A 16,206-nucleotide genomic window follows, 5' to 3' on the forward strand; every position below is an offset into this window, starting at 1 on the left:
GACAATTCCCCAAACCTGGATCTGGGCAGCCCAAAAGAAGAAATGTCCATTAGAGGTGGGATGGCTGAAGGAGAGGAAGGTTACCTGAATGAGAGGTATATTGCTGCATCTCCGTGTGGTAGATCTCAAAGGTGGCCAAGTGGGTGTGACATAAACCATGACAGTGATTAGTGTCGTAGCTAGTAGCCTCTGTGGAAAGATGGGCACAGTGCTGGGCCTTGCACAAGAAGACCTGCGTGGATTTACTCTGATACAGAGTAATGTCAGCTGTGGAACTTTTTTAAAAGGGGCATCCTGGAGGTAACAGAGACAGTAAACCATTTCAAAAGTAAGTGCAGGTGAGGGCAGGTGGCTTATAGAATAGATGAGGGGAGGGTTTTACAAGTGGAAAAGAACTTGAAGAAATGGGAGAGCCCCACCCCACCTTGGCAGCAATGTCCCTTAGAAGAGAGAAAGAATGGAAATACCACTGATCTTAAGAAGTGAGCAAGACATTCCACCCTTGCACCTTCCAGGGAAAACAAGTGGAATTAAAGAGTGTCTGCCCCAGCCCCGGCAGGGGCGAGTAGGATGGGGAAGACATTCTCACCAGATCCTGGGACTTCTATGCTGCAGCATCGTAACCTGAGGGGTGGATGCAGCTGCCAGCAGCTCTTTGAGGCAGAAGGCCCCGATGCTCTGTGGACAGCCTCAGGTAAGCCACAGGAGACATTCTGTTCTCCTTTTTCCAATGCAGCACCACTTTGATTTCCATGTCTCAAATGAATTATGCAGCCCACAGAGTTTAGCAGAGACCTGGGTTTGTGGGAAACACACCTACTCCTCCTCACCTTAGCTTCAGAGCCTCTGGGCACAGATGTTCCTAGTGAGAGCTGTTAAATAATTGCAGACAGGCAGTTCCAAGAGCCACAACCAAGCCCCCAAAATACCCAGGGTGGTTCATAGAGGGCAGTCTCCTCCAGGAAGCCTTCCTCCCTGAACACCCACCTGGGCGAAGAGCTCTTTCCCTAACCCTGTGGCAGCATGCTGTGTCTCTTGTGGTGCTTAGCACTTCTGGATGAAAGTATTGCTTTCCTTGGGATCCTCGCAGGCACTAAGCTGTCTTGAAGCACAGGGATTCTGACTTACTCATCTTGGTATCCCAACAACTAGCAGCATCTGGTGAGCAGTAAGTGCTCAACAGGTGCTTCTGGGCTGAACCAAACTAAACGCTTCCCCCATCCACCTCCACAAGTGGATTCTTAATGCCTGGTATTAAATTCTTCTTTAGAGGTCCCCAAGACCACCCTCGGATTCCATGATTTGTCTGAAGGACTGACAGAACTCAGAAGAGCTACTATACTCAGGGTTATGGTTTATTACACAGGAAAGATACAGATTACAATTAGCAAAGGTGAAAGGCACATAGGGCAGGGTTTGGGGAGACCGGACGCAAGCGTCCAGTTGTCCCCTCCAGTGGATTTCAACAGACAGCACTTAATTCTCCCAGCGGTACTGTGCGACAACATGGAAGAAGCATTGGCAATCGGGAAGCTCACCTAGCCTTGTTCAGGGATTTGTGTGTGTGTGTGTGTGTGTGTGTGTGTGTGTGTGTGTGTTTGCGGGGGGCGGTTGAGGGGGGTGTTAGTCACCTAGGCATGAAGTACCTATGTGGCTAACCTTAGTTACTCGGTCTCCAGCCCTGTCAGAGGTCAAACTGATGACCCATGGCCAAGGTCTCCACCATAAGTCACATTGTTAGCATCAACTATGTAGCATGACCCAAGGTACAGCAGGTGAACAAAGGCATTCTCATCAGGCAAGGTATTCTAAATGATCTATGGAGGTAATTTAGAAGTGACCTATCTCCAGCAGCCAAAGGCCAGAGCTCCCTTGGGATGGGCAGAGTTGGGGTAACCCAAGCCCAGAGCTGAGTCAACCCTCTACTACACACTGTGCTATGTGGTGAGTCAGAGCAAACAAAACACACTTCCTGTCCACATGAGAGTTCCTTTCAGGTATCCTATATTCCTTCTCTTTCCCTCTACAGACAAATCCAGCCATGGCCCTCTTTCTCCCGGAAGACCATTATGTCTAGCCGTCTCCTTTCTCTCTGCTTCTTCTCAGGCAGCTCCATGCGCCCTTCATAAGAGGCTGGGGACAGGGGGATGAGGGTGGAAAGAGCACAGTACTTGAATCTTTAAGCAGGTCTGGATTCAAGTCCTTCCCCATATAAATTGTGCCACTTGGCCTCCTCAACCTGTGTCTTGTAAAAGCAGGTATTCCAACACTTCTGTCCCATACCACTTTAGAAAATGGAAGAGTTAGCAAATATGAGAGTGCCTGGCCCAGGATCATTATTCAGTAACTGTTAGCCTCCCTTCACCTCCTATGCACAGTTTGTCCTTTTTCTTTGTTAAGCAGATTCTATATCTTGCCCTTCTTCCTTTTTTTTTTTTTTTGAGATGGAGTCTCACTCTGTTGCCCAGGCTGGAGTGCAGTAGCACGATCTCAGCTCACTACAAGCTCCGCCTCCCGAGTTTAAGTGATTCTCCTGTCTTAGCTTCCCGAGTAGCTGGGATTCCAGGTGCCCACCATCACGCCTGGCTAATTTTTGTATTCTTAGTAGAGGCAGGGTTTTACCATGTTGGCCAGGCTGGTCTCAAACTCCCGATCTCAGGTGATCCATGCGCCTCAGCCTCCCAAAATCCTGGGATTACAGGCATGAGCCACCATGCCCAGCCTAAGAAGTATTTTTGAATTGAAACCTGTCCAGTGTTTAGTGTCCCACACGTACCCCACTCACCATACCCAAAGCTGACAGCAAATGTACAGTGGATATATTAATATTTTAAGTGAATACACATTTATTGTATTCAATCACTGTTTAGTCTTTGCAACCATCCTATATAGGTATACAGCTATGTGTAATAAAATCATGCTTTGAAATATTTTTAATTCAGGAGAGGAGAAAATCTGGGATTGAAAATACTCATTCCCCCTGCAGAACTTTCCTTTGCTAGGAGTGATAGAAATGTTCTAGAATCTTGCTACTCCTCCACGGGTGGTTCTCGGACCAGGAGCATCGGTATCACTTGGGATCTTGCCAAAAATGCAAAATCTTAGGTCCAACCTCAGATCTACTGAATCGAAATCTTCATTTTAACATGGTCCCCAAAGGATTTGTGTACACTGATCTGGAACATTCATTCACCTAGGTGTGGTTTGAAAGATTGCTTCAACACTTCTGCTAGGTTTTTGTTTTTCTTTGTTTGTTTGTTTTTGAGATAGAGCCTTGCTCTGTCACCCAGGCTGGAGTGCGGTGGCTTGACCTTGGCTCACCACAACCTTGACCTCCAGGGTTCAAGCGATTCTCCTGCCTCAGCCTCCTGAGTAGCTGGGACTACAGGGGCACACCACTATGCCTGGCTAATTTTTGTATTTTTAGTAGAGGCGGGATTTCACTATGTTTGCCAGGCTTGTCTCAAACTCCTGACCTCAGGTGATCCACCCGCCTCGGCCTCCCAAAGTGCTGGGATTACAGACACGAGCCGGGCTCAGCTGCTAGTATATTTTATCTAGAATAATGATCACATAGGACTTCAAAAGACAATGAAAAAAAAATAATCAGTCTGAGGTTTCAAAGCCACACCAGAAAAAGCATCAATTTAAACTAATGTCCATAGAAAAACCCTTCCTGCTAGGTCTAACTCTGGTTTTTAGGGTAAGTACCAGGGGAACAAGGCCTAATGAGCAGGTGTCAGGGAAGCATTGACTCTATAGTAGCCTCAGAGCAGGTGTGCATAAGACCACATGGGTTTCAATCACCACGGGAGAGCAAGCTTGGGTAGTCCCAGGAAAGGAGCTTGCTTTTGCCTCTTCCTGAGAAAGCCTGGACCATGTGACCAAGTAGATCTGAAGGATGAGGGAACTGGAAGCCATCATCTTCATTGTCACCTCTCTTGTGTTCTTTGTAAGCTAGATTGCAAAGATTTCATTCATGACAGTTTAACTCATGGTTACATGCAAGGACTCTGGAGTCAGACCACTTGAGCTGAAACTTGGCACCACCTGCTAGTGTTGTAACTTTGGGCAAGATATTTAGCCTCTGTGTGCCTGGCTTTCCTCCTCAACGAGTGGGGATAATAAAATAATACCTGCCTGACAACATTGTTGTGAGGATACAATGAGTTAATCTCAGCCACATGCTTAAGACAGTGCTTGGCATATTAGTAGATACCATATAAGTATTTATTATTAAATAGTTTAAAATGTCAATGGCCTGTGCAAAGTCCCACTGGCTAATGAGGTGATGTGACTCTGCAGCTGCACCTTAAAGCAGATCCTTCATAAACAATATCAGTGGGAAAGGATTTTCTGTGGAATAGCACTTTGAAGTCGATGATGGTGCAGGTCATCTGGAGGTAGTGGGGAGGGCCTTTCTCCATGTCTGGTGGCATCACTGGCTGGGCCTGGAGCTACCCACGTCAGGGTGTGATGCCACTGATTGGGCTGCAGCCCCTATGGTGATAATATCCACAGTTCTAACCCCTGTCCGGTGGCTGGGACTGCAGTTAGACTCCCTCTACATTCACAATGTACTTCAATCTCTCAGTTGTGTTAGGGGACCAATAAAGAACCCTGCTTTAGCTTGTATGTTCATTGCAGCACTATTCACAGTAGCAAAGATATGGAAGCAACCTACGTGTCCATCAACAGATGATTAGATAAACAGAATGTGGTGGTGTATATACCCAATGGAATACTATTCAGCCATAAAAAGAATGAACTCATACTTTCATAACAACATGGATGGAACTGGAGGCCGTCATCTTAAGTGAAACAAGTCAGATGCAGAAAGACAAACACCATGTGTTGTCACCTATAAGTGGGAGTTAAATAATGTGTACACATGGACATAGAATGCAGAATGATAGACAACGGAGATCCAGAAAGGTGAGGGGGTGGGAGGAGAGTGAATGATGAGAAATTACTTAATGGGTGCAATGTACATTATTCGGGTGATGGATACCCTAAAAGCCCTGACTTCATGGTTAATCAATGCATGTAACAATATTACACTTGTACCCCACAAATTTACACAAATTTTTTTAAAAAGCCCTGCTTCAGGACCGTCTGCCCCCAGTGAGGTGGCAATGACTGTGAAACGAGTCTTTCATATACCTTCAGAGTCCATCTCGTGTTGTCACTGAGGTTTGGAACAAGGGGTTACCTAGGGTGGGGGACTCCTCAGCTTTTCCTCCCTTGGTTCCCTATACCACTCTTTAAATTTTGGCAATGTGCTATACAGGGTTAAGACTAAATAAGTAATTCTCCCCCTCCATGGCCTTTAATCTACAAGAAAAAAATGCAAAAAGAAACAATTCTACTACTTATAAGTAGAATTGTTTTTTTGAGCACATATTTTGTGTCAGGCGCAGTCCTGGGTCATGGGGATGGAGCATTGACCAGAACAAACCAATCTTTACCCTGAAGTTGCTGACAGTGTTATGTGGGATAGGGAGAGACCGGTAATGAAATAAGTAGTAGTCAATATCGTAATACCTTATCTGGAAAAAAAGACAAATCAGGGAAAAGGAATGCAGGTGCTAAGGGTGTGGTTTTAAATAGGGACAGATGACATTCTGATAACAACCAGAAGGAGTTGAGGGTATGGGGAAAGATCTGCACTCTAGGGACACAGATGCTGTGGTCCCTGGGTCAGACTTTAGGAACACAAGCAGAGGGAGGAGGAATGGGCAAGAGCAACAGAGCCCATTCCAAGTCAAATGTTTGCTGCAACTTCATGCCAACATGCTGTTTACACAAACTGTGGGACTCAAATTGGGGTTTTCACCACACTGTGATGCTGCTGAGCCATTTTTTACTCTTTTCTTCCTTGTAGCTCAGCTTCTTAGTAAGAGACGGACCTACCAAGGGACGTGCAGTTTCCTTTGGCTCCTTTCAGCCCTGAAAGTGAACCACTGAGACTGGTATTCAAGTATATTTTTGAATGGAATTAGCCTATCTGGCACAGTAAATCCCAGTCCACCAAAGGTCTTCTGCCCTCTGTATTAACACGTGTTCTCCATCCGCGACAATGGAATTCCATCGTTGTGTACTTCAGGAATCACGAATCATTTTAGTGGCTTAAAAGACTTTGAGCCAGGCACGGTGGCTCACACCTGTAATCTCAGCACTTTGGGAGGCCGAGGCAGGCAGATCACTTGAGGTCAGGAGTTCAAGACCAGCCTGGCCAACATAGTGAAACCCCGTTTCTACTAAAAAATACAAAAGTTAGCCTGGTGTGGTGGCGCATGTCTGTAGTCCCAGCTACTCAGGAGGCTGAGGCAGGAGAATCGCTTGAACCTGGGAGGCAGAGGTTGCAGTGAGCCGAGATGGCACCACTGCACTCCAGCCTGGGTGATTAGAGTAAGACTCCGTCTCAAAAAAAAAAAAAAAAAAAAAAAAAACTGTGGACTTCACGACCTCCCTTGCTCACAAGGATTATCTCTGCTTGAGAAGAAAAAGGAAACATTTCAAAAAATGTAAAAATATAAACGTTCAATTAAGACAAACTTTTCTTGTTCTGCGTGCTCCTTCCCCGCAGTGGCATCTTTGGAGTTGGTTTTCTTAATCTTTTCAGCAGTATCCAAATGCCTTGGGTGTTTACCACCATAACTGGTGGTTTTAATAACCTGATAAATGCTCTAAAATTGTAGGCCTTTAAAGATAATTATCTCTGAGGTTTATATACTAGAACAGTGAAGGGTTGGGACCTAAAAAAAAAAAACTTTGATAATCTATATCTACAAGGTGAGTGGGAAGAATCTCCATAAGGCACTGCTTTAGAAGGTAAAATGATGCTTATGCAAAGTAGTTCTCATTAATTCTGAACCAAATGGTCATAAAAACAAAATGGCCTTCAGAAAGTACTCTAGCTATCCAAGCTTGAGAATTTGGTTTCTAGCCCCCAGAGGTCTGCCTTTTAATATAACTTTCAAATGCTGAAGGATTGAGCTTCATCTACACTAAAATTAGGACTAAGCAAAAATAAAATCTATCCTTAGCTATTTTGGAGGCCAAGTGTGGATTCATCCTATTGGATGTTGCATGGCTTGGAATATGCATTTTCTTTTTTTTTCTTTTTTTCTTTTTTGAGACAGAGTCTTGCTCTGTCACCAGGCTGGAGTGCAGTGGTGCAATCTTGGCTCACTGCAACCTCTGCCTCCCAGGTTCAAGTGATTCTCCTGCCTCAGCCTCCCGAGTAGCTGGGACTACAGGCACATGCCACCATGGCCAGCTAATTTTTGCATTTTTAGTAGAGACGGGGTTTCACCATGTTGGCCAGGATGGTCTTGATCTCTTGAGCTCGTGATCTGCCTGCCTCAGCCTCCCAAAGTGCTGGGATTACAGGCATGAGCCACCGCGCCCGGCCTGTATTTTCTTCTGGAATAAACCAGTTCCTCTGATACTGAAGACTTTTCTGAAACTAAAATATGCAATGACTTTTAAGTCATTTTAGAAAAAAAAAAAAAGATGTCAGTTTATCTACACTAAGAACTGCAATTTAAAAAACCAAAGGATTCTTAACTTTAATTATTTTTCCCCATTGGAGAAAATAAGGAAAAGGCAAAAGAATGAGGAGAAGGAGGAGGAGGAGGAGGAGAAGGAGGAGGAAGAGGAGGAGGAGGAGGAGGAGAAGAAAGAAGTAAGAAGTAGGGGGCATCTGCAATATCCTACCACCTAAAGACAACCACCATTAACATTTTGACATACTTTTTTCTGATTGTTAAAATATTTGTAATCATGTTGAATACACAGCATAAGTGTTTTTACATACTGGCTTGTAAAAATCAGGGCCATTCTCTTTGCGCTGAATACTTCATCCTTCCATCTCTTATCATCTTCCTGCTGCAACATCAAAATACTTCAGCTTGAAAAGAGACCAGATTTTGGGAACCAGCTCCAGCCTTGATCTGGAAATCCATCTCAGTTTTAAATCCTGCATATTGCCTTCAAGTGCATAACAGTGAAGCTCCACTTTTCATTTTGCCCCTTTTTATCCGTTAATAATTAGCACAATGGTTCTGCCAATAGCTAAGCTGCCGGTTGGCTTCTTCTCCCTCATTTAATGAATTTCCTCATCAGAACCCTTATTAAAGTGCTGCTTTTCCTGTTGTTAGTCATTTTGAAGGATTATATACAGGTTATTCTATTGTGACCTCTTACTTCCCTCATTTCTCTTTCCTTCCTCCTCTCAATCTCCCTCCCTCCTTCTCTTCCCACTCCCTTCATGTGTGTCTCTCATTCTCTCCCCACTCCCTTCATGTGTGTCTCTCTGTCTTTCTCTCTGTCTCTCTCCTCCCCGCTGCCACAGGCACACACATTTTCCTGTGTTCTACCAGCAGAACAGAAGTAAACCTGAATACTCAGTTGGGAAACTTGTGGGAAAGCAGTTGATGAGAAAAACTGAGGTGTAGGGATTAAATGAGGGCTCAAGATTTTTGCGTGCTTTTGTACAAAATAGACTATAATGTAAATAACATCCTCTAGATTTGTGCAGTACACAACCTGGACAATATTCACAGTGGCCCAGTGGTGCAGTCTCAAGGCTGAATCCCAACGATGGTGAAAAAAGAGCACACAGGAAGCAGAGCTTGATGCTTGCTCATTTGCGTAGGGGCTGCTACAAGTGTTGGAGTGGACACGTGGGTGCGATTGTCTGGTTGCCCGCAAGCAAGCTGCTGTTGCCTATTTGGGAGCATTTGACTTAGTGAGGAGGGGCTCCTAGGAGAGATGATTTGCAGAGTCCATCTGTGAAGAATCAGCCATGGTCTTCCACTCCCTCCCCAGCCTTCACACTAGCTGTGGAAGCCTGGACTAACTTCATACTCTGACATGGAAACAGTGCTGGTATTATTACTATGAATTGTGTCCCTCCAAAAAGATGTTGAAACCTTAAGCCTCAGTACCTGAGAATGTGACCTTATCTGGAAATATGGTCTTTGCAGATGATTAAGTTAAGATGAAGTAATTAGAATTGGCCCCTCAGTATGAATGGTGTCTTTGTAAAATGAGGAAATTTGGACACAGAGACATGCACATATGGAGAATGCTAGATGAACATAAAGGCAAAGGCCAGGTGACACATCTACAAGCCAAGGAAGCCCAGTGATTGCCAGTAACCACTGGCAGCTTGGGGAGAGGCATGGAACATTCTCCTTCACAGCCTCAGGGGGAACCAACCCTGCCAACACCTCCAGAACAATGAGACAATACATTTCTGTTGTTTAAGCCAACTGCTTTGTGGTACTTTGTCACAACAGCCTGAGCAAGCTCCTACACCTATTGAGTGTGTAGAGAAGCACAATGTGGAACCTCCTTCTCCAGCGATGCCTTTGTCATTTCAAGGAAACTTTACCTTTTATGGAGATGGGTCTCCTAACCCCCAACACATCAGCATAAGGTTGCTTCCTTTCTTCAGCAGCTTCCCGTTTACTGAACCCTTGCTAGGTCCTAGGCCTCATGCCAAGAAAGCCCTTTAATGTGTTTTTTAATTCATTCCTCACCATGTCTCTATGCAGAAAGCATGGCTATTAGCTATCTTTGCAGATGAGAAAATGCGCTCAAAGAGGTTAGGTGACATTTCTGAGGTTCACACAGCTGGTATGTAGCAAACCTAGGATTCAAAATCCAGATCTGTCTGGCTCCAAAACTCATATTCTTTTTTATTTTTTATTTTTATTTTTTTGAGGCTGGGTCTTGATCTATTGCCCAGGCTGGAGTGCAGTGGTGCAATTATGGCTCACTGCGGCCTTGACCTCCCCAACTCAAGCAATCCTCCCACCTCAGCCTCCTGAGTAGCTGGGACTACAGGAGCATGCTACCATGCCTGGATCATTTTTGTTTTTAATTTTTAGTAGAGATGGTGTCTCCCTAGGTTTTCCAGGCTGGACTCAAACTCCTGGGCTCAAGTGATCCTCTTGCCTTGGCGTCCCAAAGTGCTGGGATTACAGGTGTGAGTCACCACGCCCAGCCAAAACACATATTCTTAATGATTATAATGTATTTTCCTTGCCACCATGTAGTTTATATTTTCAAAATCCTTAAACATCTTTAAATTTACCTTTTATTTGCTCTCTCTAGATTCTTTTCATAAATCCAAACTTCTTATTTCGTTAAAGACATATTTTTATTGAGGGAAAACACTCCCTATGTTCACCCTATTATAATTTTACTTGACCTGAAATTGGGCAGTTTGAAGTTTTCAGTGACTGATAACATAAGCTTCCATTTTTTGAGCATTTCCTGTATACCCCGTATCATACCAATCATTTTACATTAATTGTCTCTCTCAATCTCTATACCAAGTCTCATTTTTGAGACATGAGTTTAGGTAACTTGCCAAGGTCACACAGGAAGCAGGGGTTGTGTCAGATTTTGACTGTAGAGCCTGCATCTTAACCGTTTTGTTTTATTGTATATCAGTTTTTTCCCTACTAAAGAGAATAAACAAGCAAAACATAAAAGCACTTGGAGCCTGGGCCCTGTTGCAGGAATGCCATCACGTGCCCTTTCACCTGCCTCCTCATCTCTTTCCTGGACCACCACAGTCATCAGCAATCTGCATCCTCCCACTCCACACCCTCCCATTCAGTCTGTGCCCAGCAGCCATATTGAAATGAAATACACATCTGATCACAGAACTTCTAGGCTGAAAACCATTCAATGGCCTGCTGTTGTACTAAGAAGAAAATCTACATGCCTTCTGAGGCCTTCAAGGCCCTTTTTCTTCTGACCTTCCCTATTATTGATCCTCATCTGCCTACCTCTCCTTACGCACTAATCTGACACCACCTCAGTCTAATTCCAGTTCCTCTAGCAATGCCAGCATGTCCTGGCCTCTCAGTCTCCCCATGTGTTCCCTCTGCTGCGCAGTCTCCCCATTTCTCCCTCCCTCCTAATCATCCTTCAGATCTTGGCTTAAATGACACTTCTTCAAAGGCCTTCCCTGATCTCCCAAACAAAAGTAAATCCTTCTCTCTTAGTCTTAATCTCGGACCCTGGCTTTGCAGTGCGCTTTTATTCTAATTTCCAATTATGTTGTTTGTCTGCTCATTTGTTTTTGTCAGCCTTTCCCACTAAAAACTTACGTTCCATGAGGACAGGGACTCTGTCTTTAACTCTGCAGCCCCCGAGCCTAGCACAATGCCTGGCACATACTGGCCTGTGAAATGTGTGTGGAATCAATAAATAAAAGGAAGGAGGTCAGCACCTACTAGGAACCACATAGATATGGACCGCTAAAGGCAAGTTTCCATAACAGGACCTCTGAAAAGAGGTGGGAGCGACAGAAATGAAAATGAGAATAAATTCTGCTTGTTCCTTCCACCTTTGTTTCATTTCTGTGGTTTCTAGAAACAATGAGCACATCAACTGCCTGATATTATAGCTGTGCTGCTAACCACCCCCTCTTCCTGTTCTCACAAACCCCATTCCTGACTTCTCTCTCTCTTGTCCCGAGTGAGAGGTGGCCATTCAAACTCCACCTCCCACCTGTGCTTCAAAAATGTATTTTCCTTCCCCACATCTTAGATCTCACTGTTTTCCTCATTTTTGCCTCATTTCTTTACAACAAAGAGTCTGGTGATCTTAGAGGATTATTAAAGGGGGAATAAATGTTGATGTGTGTGTGCGTGTGTGTGTGTTGCAGTTGTAGGGAAAAGAGGGAAATGTAATGGAAATTGCCAAGTAACGGTTCTGCCTGTTACCTGGTTGCCAAGGTAATTGTGAATCTCCATCTTGCTCTTGACCAGCCATGGGCAGCTGAGGACACTGGTGGTGCATGTCTCCCCAGAATCCACCTGAGTCATCTCCAGGTTGTCTGTGTGACATCTCCCCAACCCCAGCTCCCCTCCACAGTCTCCCCACTCCTCACGACCCTCAGGAAGAAGCAGACTCTTGGCCTGTGATCTTTGAACGAGACGGGTGGTTGTTAGAGCCCTTGCTATGTTTAAGTGAGAAGATATTGAGTCTAGATGTGTGCACACTTGTGTTCGGATGAAGGACAGAGACGACGCCCTACAGACGTTGTAATAGCAGAAATGCAACCTCTTCAAACCTTGAGGACTGTTGACTTCACAAGAGAGAGAAAGTACCCACCCCTCATCCTTCCCAAACTGTTTTTCTACTAAAGCATCCAGCTCATGGAGAAAATAGAGACGCGTGGCATCCCTAGCAGCTGGAGCCCACCTGCGGCTACAGTCCGGGAAGATCTTCTCAATTCTGTCTTCACCAAACCACAAGGAGAACTGCAGGTAATTTTTTATTCATTTTCTCCTCCATCCTGTTACACCACCAGTCCATCACCTTCCACTGCCCTGACATGAACATAAAGCAAGGAAAAGAGATGAGCAATAGTCTCTTTTCTTCATCTTCCAAGAGTTTTTAGTAATATTTTTGCTTTCCTGTCAATGCATATCTTCATTTGGCTATTTTCCCTTCCTTCACCTGGTCTTCTAGGTTTTGATAGAATATACATTTTTCTCTAGAAATACAATTGCTGCCAATACAAATTCAGTAGGGAAAATACTGTGTGTGATTTAGAACCACGTGGTGAGCCTCATTTCTCTAATAAAAATGTCATGGCTCTTGAAAACATATGTATGCATCCATTATCTCATGTGACATTAGAGCCACCAGTGGCCTTGCTTCACTTCCAGAATCACTGGCAAATCTTACTTCTTTCTTCCTTTCTCCTCTCCCCATTTCCCAGTTTTCTAACTAACACGATTATTTTAAAGGAGTATCTGTGAGATTTAAATAAATACTATATTAAGATTATGTGCCTTAAAATGAAAGTAGCTTCTAGCTCTACTTCATTTTGAAAAGTATTTATATACCAAGAGGAGAAGATAGGGATCCCCTGACTCTGCCATTTCTCTTTTATAGAGATAAGAGTAGACAGATTTTGTAACTTTTATTGAATTCGGTGGACACAATGACTTTATAACTATTACATACAAGTTATAGAAAAGTTGACTCTGATTTCAGTTATTGCAACAGGCTTTTTCCTCTTCCTTTCTTCTCATCCTCAACACCATCCGAAAATTTTTAGATTTATATGTCCTTTTTAGCCCTAAAATTCTAAGAAAAAGAGGAAATGAAAGTCAGAGGAGTTATCTAAAGTCACCCAAGGAGAAAGAGACAAATCTGAGACTTGAACTCAGTTCTCCCAACTCTGAACATTTGCTTTTATAACACTTAAAAAATCATATTAAAATTGTTATGAGGCCATTGGAAATTTGAACACCAACTGCACTGAGTATATTAAAAATTATTGTTCGGCCCAGCACAGTGGTTCGTGCCTATAATCCTAGCACTTTGAGAGGCCAAGGTGGGAGGGTCGCTTGAGCTCAGGAGTTTGAGACCAGCCTGGGCAATGTAGTAAAACCTCGTCTCTAAGACAAACAGACAAAAAAATTATGTTAATTATTTTAGGAGTGTTAATGATAGCATGAGTGTATCTTTTTAAAGAGACCTTATATTTTAAATGTAGACACTGAGATAGTTATGGGTTAAGTGATAAGATGTTTGGGATTTGCTTCACGATAATATAGGAGGTGAGGAATTGGTCGAGGTACAGAAAAACAAGATAGGTGATAAGTTGATAATTATTGAAGCCGGGTGGTGGGAGCACCATCACACAATTTTCTATACTTGTATATATGTTTGAATTTCCCATAATTAAAGTTTATTAAATAGTAAAAATAAAAACCATGTTTTCCTCATACATCTTTCCAAATAACAGACTATAAGATCCTGATTTTGGGATTTGCATCTCACAGTTATTGCAGGGGACCAACATGTCAAATCCCAAAATAGATTTCAGAGCAGACATGGGGATTAAGAGACCAGCTAAATATTCAGCCACAAATGGGTCATTGCTGAGGGAAGCCAAGAGTCCACTAGAAATGCAGGGAGCATGTCACTAGGTTGCCAAAAATATGCCCAGATTCTGACAGATGTCCCCTCTGAGGAAAGCACAAACGTGCTCTCATCTTCAGTGGAGTCAGCACCCAAGGACCCCTAAAATAGCACCCACAATGCCTTGCTGGTGTGTTAAAGAAAAGCAAAAGCCATTTTTAGTTTCCTCAACATGACTTTCGTTCTTCTTTCTTAGTGCCTTATCAGAGAGAAGCCTTCTTGGGCACCAGTAGTGGGTGGTAAATTGGTGGAGGTGCTTTAGAGGACAACTTGACAATATGAAGATTTGAAAGGCACTTGCAGAAATTCTCTTTCTGGAAATTGTGCCCCAGTTATATTTATATACAGATACTTATACAAAGATATTCATTGCAGCATTGTTTGCCATAGCAAACATCATAAACAACTTAGCATTCATTCTTGGAAAATGGCAAACATAAATCTGGTCGTACAGTGGAATACCATATAGTCATTAAAACAATCAAGGTCAATCTCTGTGTGTTGGTTATAGAAAGACATACAAGATAAACCATTAAGCAAAAAACAGCAGACATGTAAGTTTGATCTTAGAGGAGACTAAGGTATGTGAGTTTGTCCTTGGACACAGTTGAGAGTCGCCCTGGACTGAGGGAAGAAAATTGATAGAGCCAATATTCAATCCAGGTGTGCCTGGCCACAAAGCCTGTGCTCCTAACCATTCACAGCCTCTTCATGTTTACATACTTGATCTTTTGCAATTCTGGTGGCTTGAACTTAGGGATTCGGCTATTCTCTGCAGTGCCCAGCACTTCCTTGGACCTGTGGGCCCCAGAGCTCTCTCAAAAAGAGCTCCTAAGCTCTGGGGCCAGATGGAGCAAGCTAAGCCCATGCTCCTATGAAGACCTGGCCCCCAGTGTCTGTCACTGGAGATGTGGCCTCTTGAAGTTTTCCCCTCATAATTGGGACACAGTGTCCTTGTATTTTTCCCAGGGATTTCTCCTGGGGCAAGATGGAGGAAGCCAGCTCTCAAACTTTTCCCCTTGCTGTCAGTGGCCTGTGAGAACCTGGTATGTGATCCGTATAAGGATCTTTCTCCTTGGCATGTCTTTCTTTCAGCTTTCTTTACTTTCTTCAGGAGAGATTAAAAGAAGCTTAAAACCTCTGTAGAAGGGAAAAGAAGACATGACAGAGGAATCATTTTAAAATCATCACTATCTTTCTCCAAAATGTGGAATTACTGCAAAAAAAAATTGTCTAAAATCAAAAGAACCCTAGTTTTTCACTTCTGGAAGTCAATGTTGAGTCTCTGTGTTTGACCTATATATTTCCCCATCATATTTAATGTACTGATACGTAAAGAAAGCATCTCAGTATGCGGGGAAGGTGGTAGTGGTTCAGACTCCCACAGAAATTTGGTGAAGACAGGGAGAAAATCTTTCACATACAGGCTGAAAACAAGTTCAAAAATCAGGTAGAGGCTACCAGATTGCTGTGGTCAGTGTGGGGCTGCAGGCATGAGCCTGAGGCTGCTCAACCAGCTTTGCTCTTGAAGTCCCTGTAGCCAGCAGTGGAGGTGATGACTTATACAGTAAGAGCCCTGCACAGGTAGAGAAGCCATCCCTAATAAGACCTGATTATGAGAGGCTGCAAGTTTTCACAGAGACCTCAGGGAGGGGATCTTAACCTTGACCAGAAGGTGAGGAGGCAGAACATGCTTCTAAAATTCTATGCTGAGAGGCCAGAAGGTTGGAGAGAAATTTCTGGCTGAGACAACTCTCCTTCCCTTTTCTCCTCCCTTTCCTCCTGCCTGTTGAAGCAATCAGACAATGGATGGAATCCAAGAAAATGGTTGCCTTTAGCAACCCAAATTCCTTAACTTTAAGTTGCGATTTTCCGTTACTTTGTTACCCCCTTTGGGCTCTCTCTTTTCGAAGTGTGACAAACTATATGTGAGCATCATATTGAATAGAGATCTAATATAGACTGTAGCCTAGTGATTGCTTCGTGGGCTTTGCATGTCATCCTTCTATAAATACAGCCTGGTATCATTTTGGCTTTTCAGCAATAGCAGTCCACTGCTGCATCCCTCCGTCTGTGGTCAAGCGTGACCTCTCTTGTCTCTTTGTGTTACACCTGTGCCAAATCTCTCCTCCTCAACCCTGATTTTCCATGACTGGCTTCTCTGTCTCTAAATTTACCACTTTCTATATTCCCACTCTTAGAAAATGCGGCATGATATTAGCAGAAGCCAGAGTTATT

Source organism: Symphalangus syndactylus, chromosome 6, assembly GCF_028878055.3.
Source record: "Symphalangus syndactylus isolate Jambi chromosome 6, NHGRI_mSymSyn1-v2.1_pri, whole genome shotgun sequence".
Classification (NCBI taxonomy): Eukaryota; Metazoa; Chordata; class Mammalia; order Primates; family Hylobatidae; genus Symphalangus; species Symphalangus syndactylus.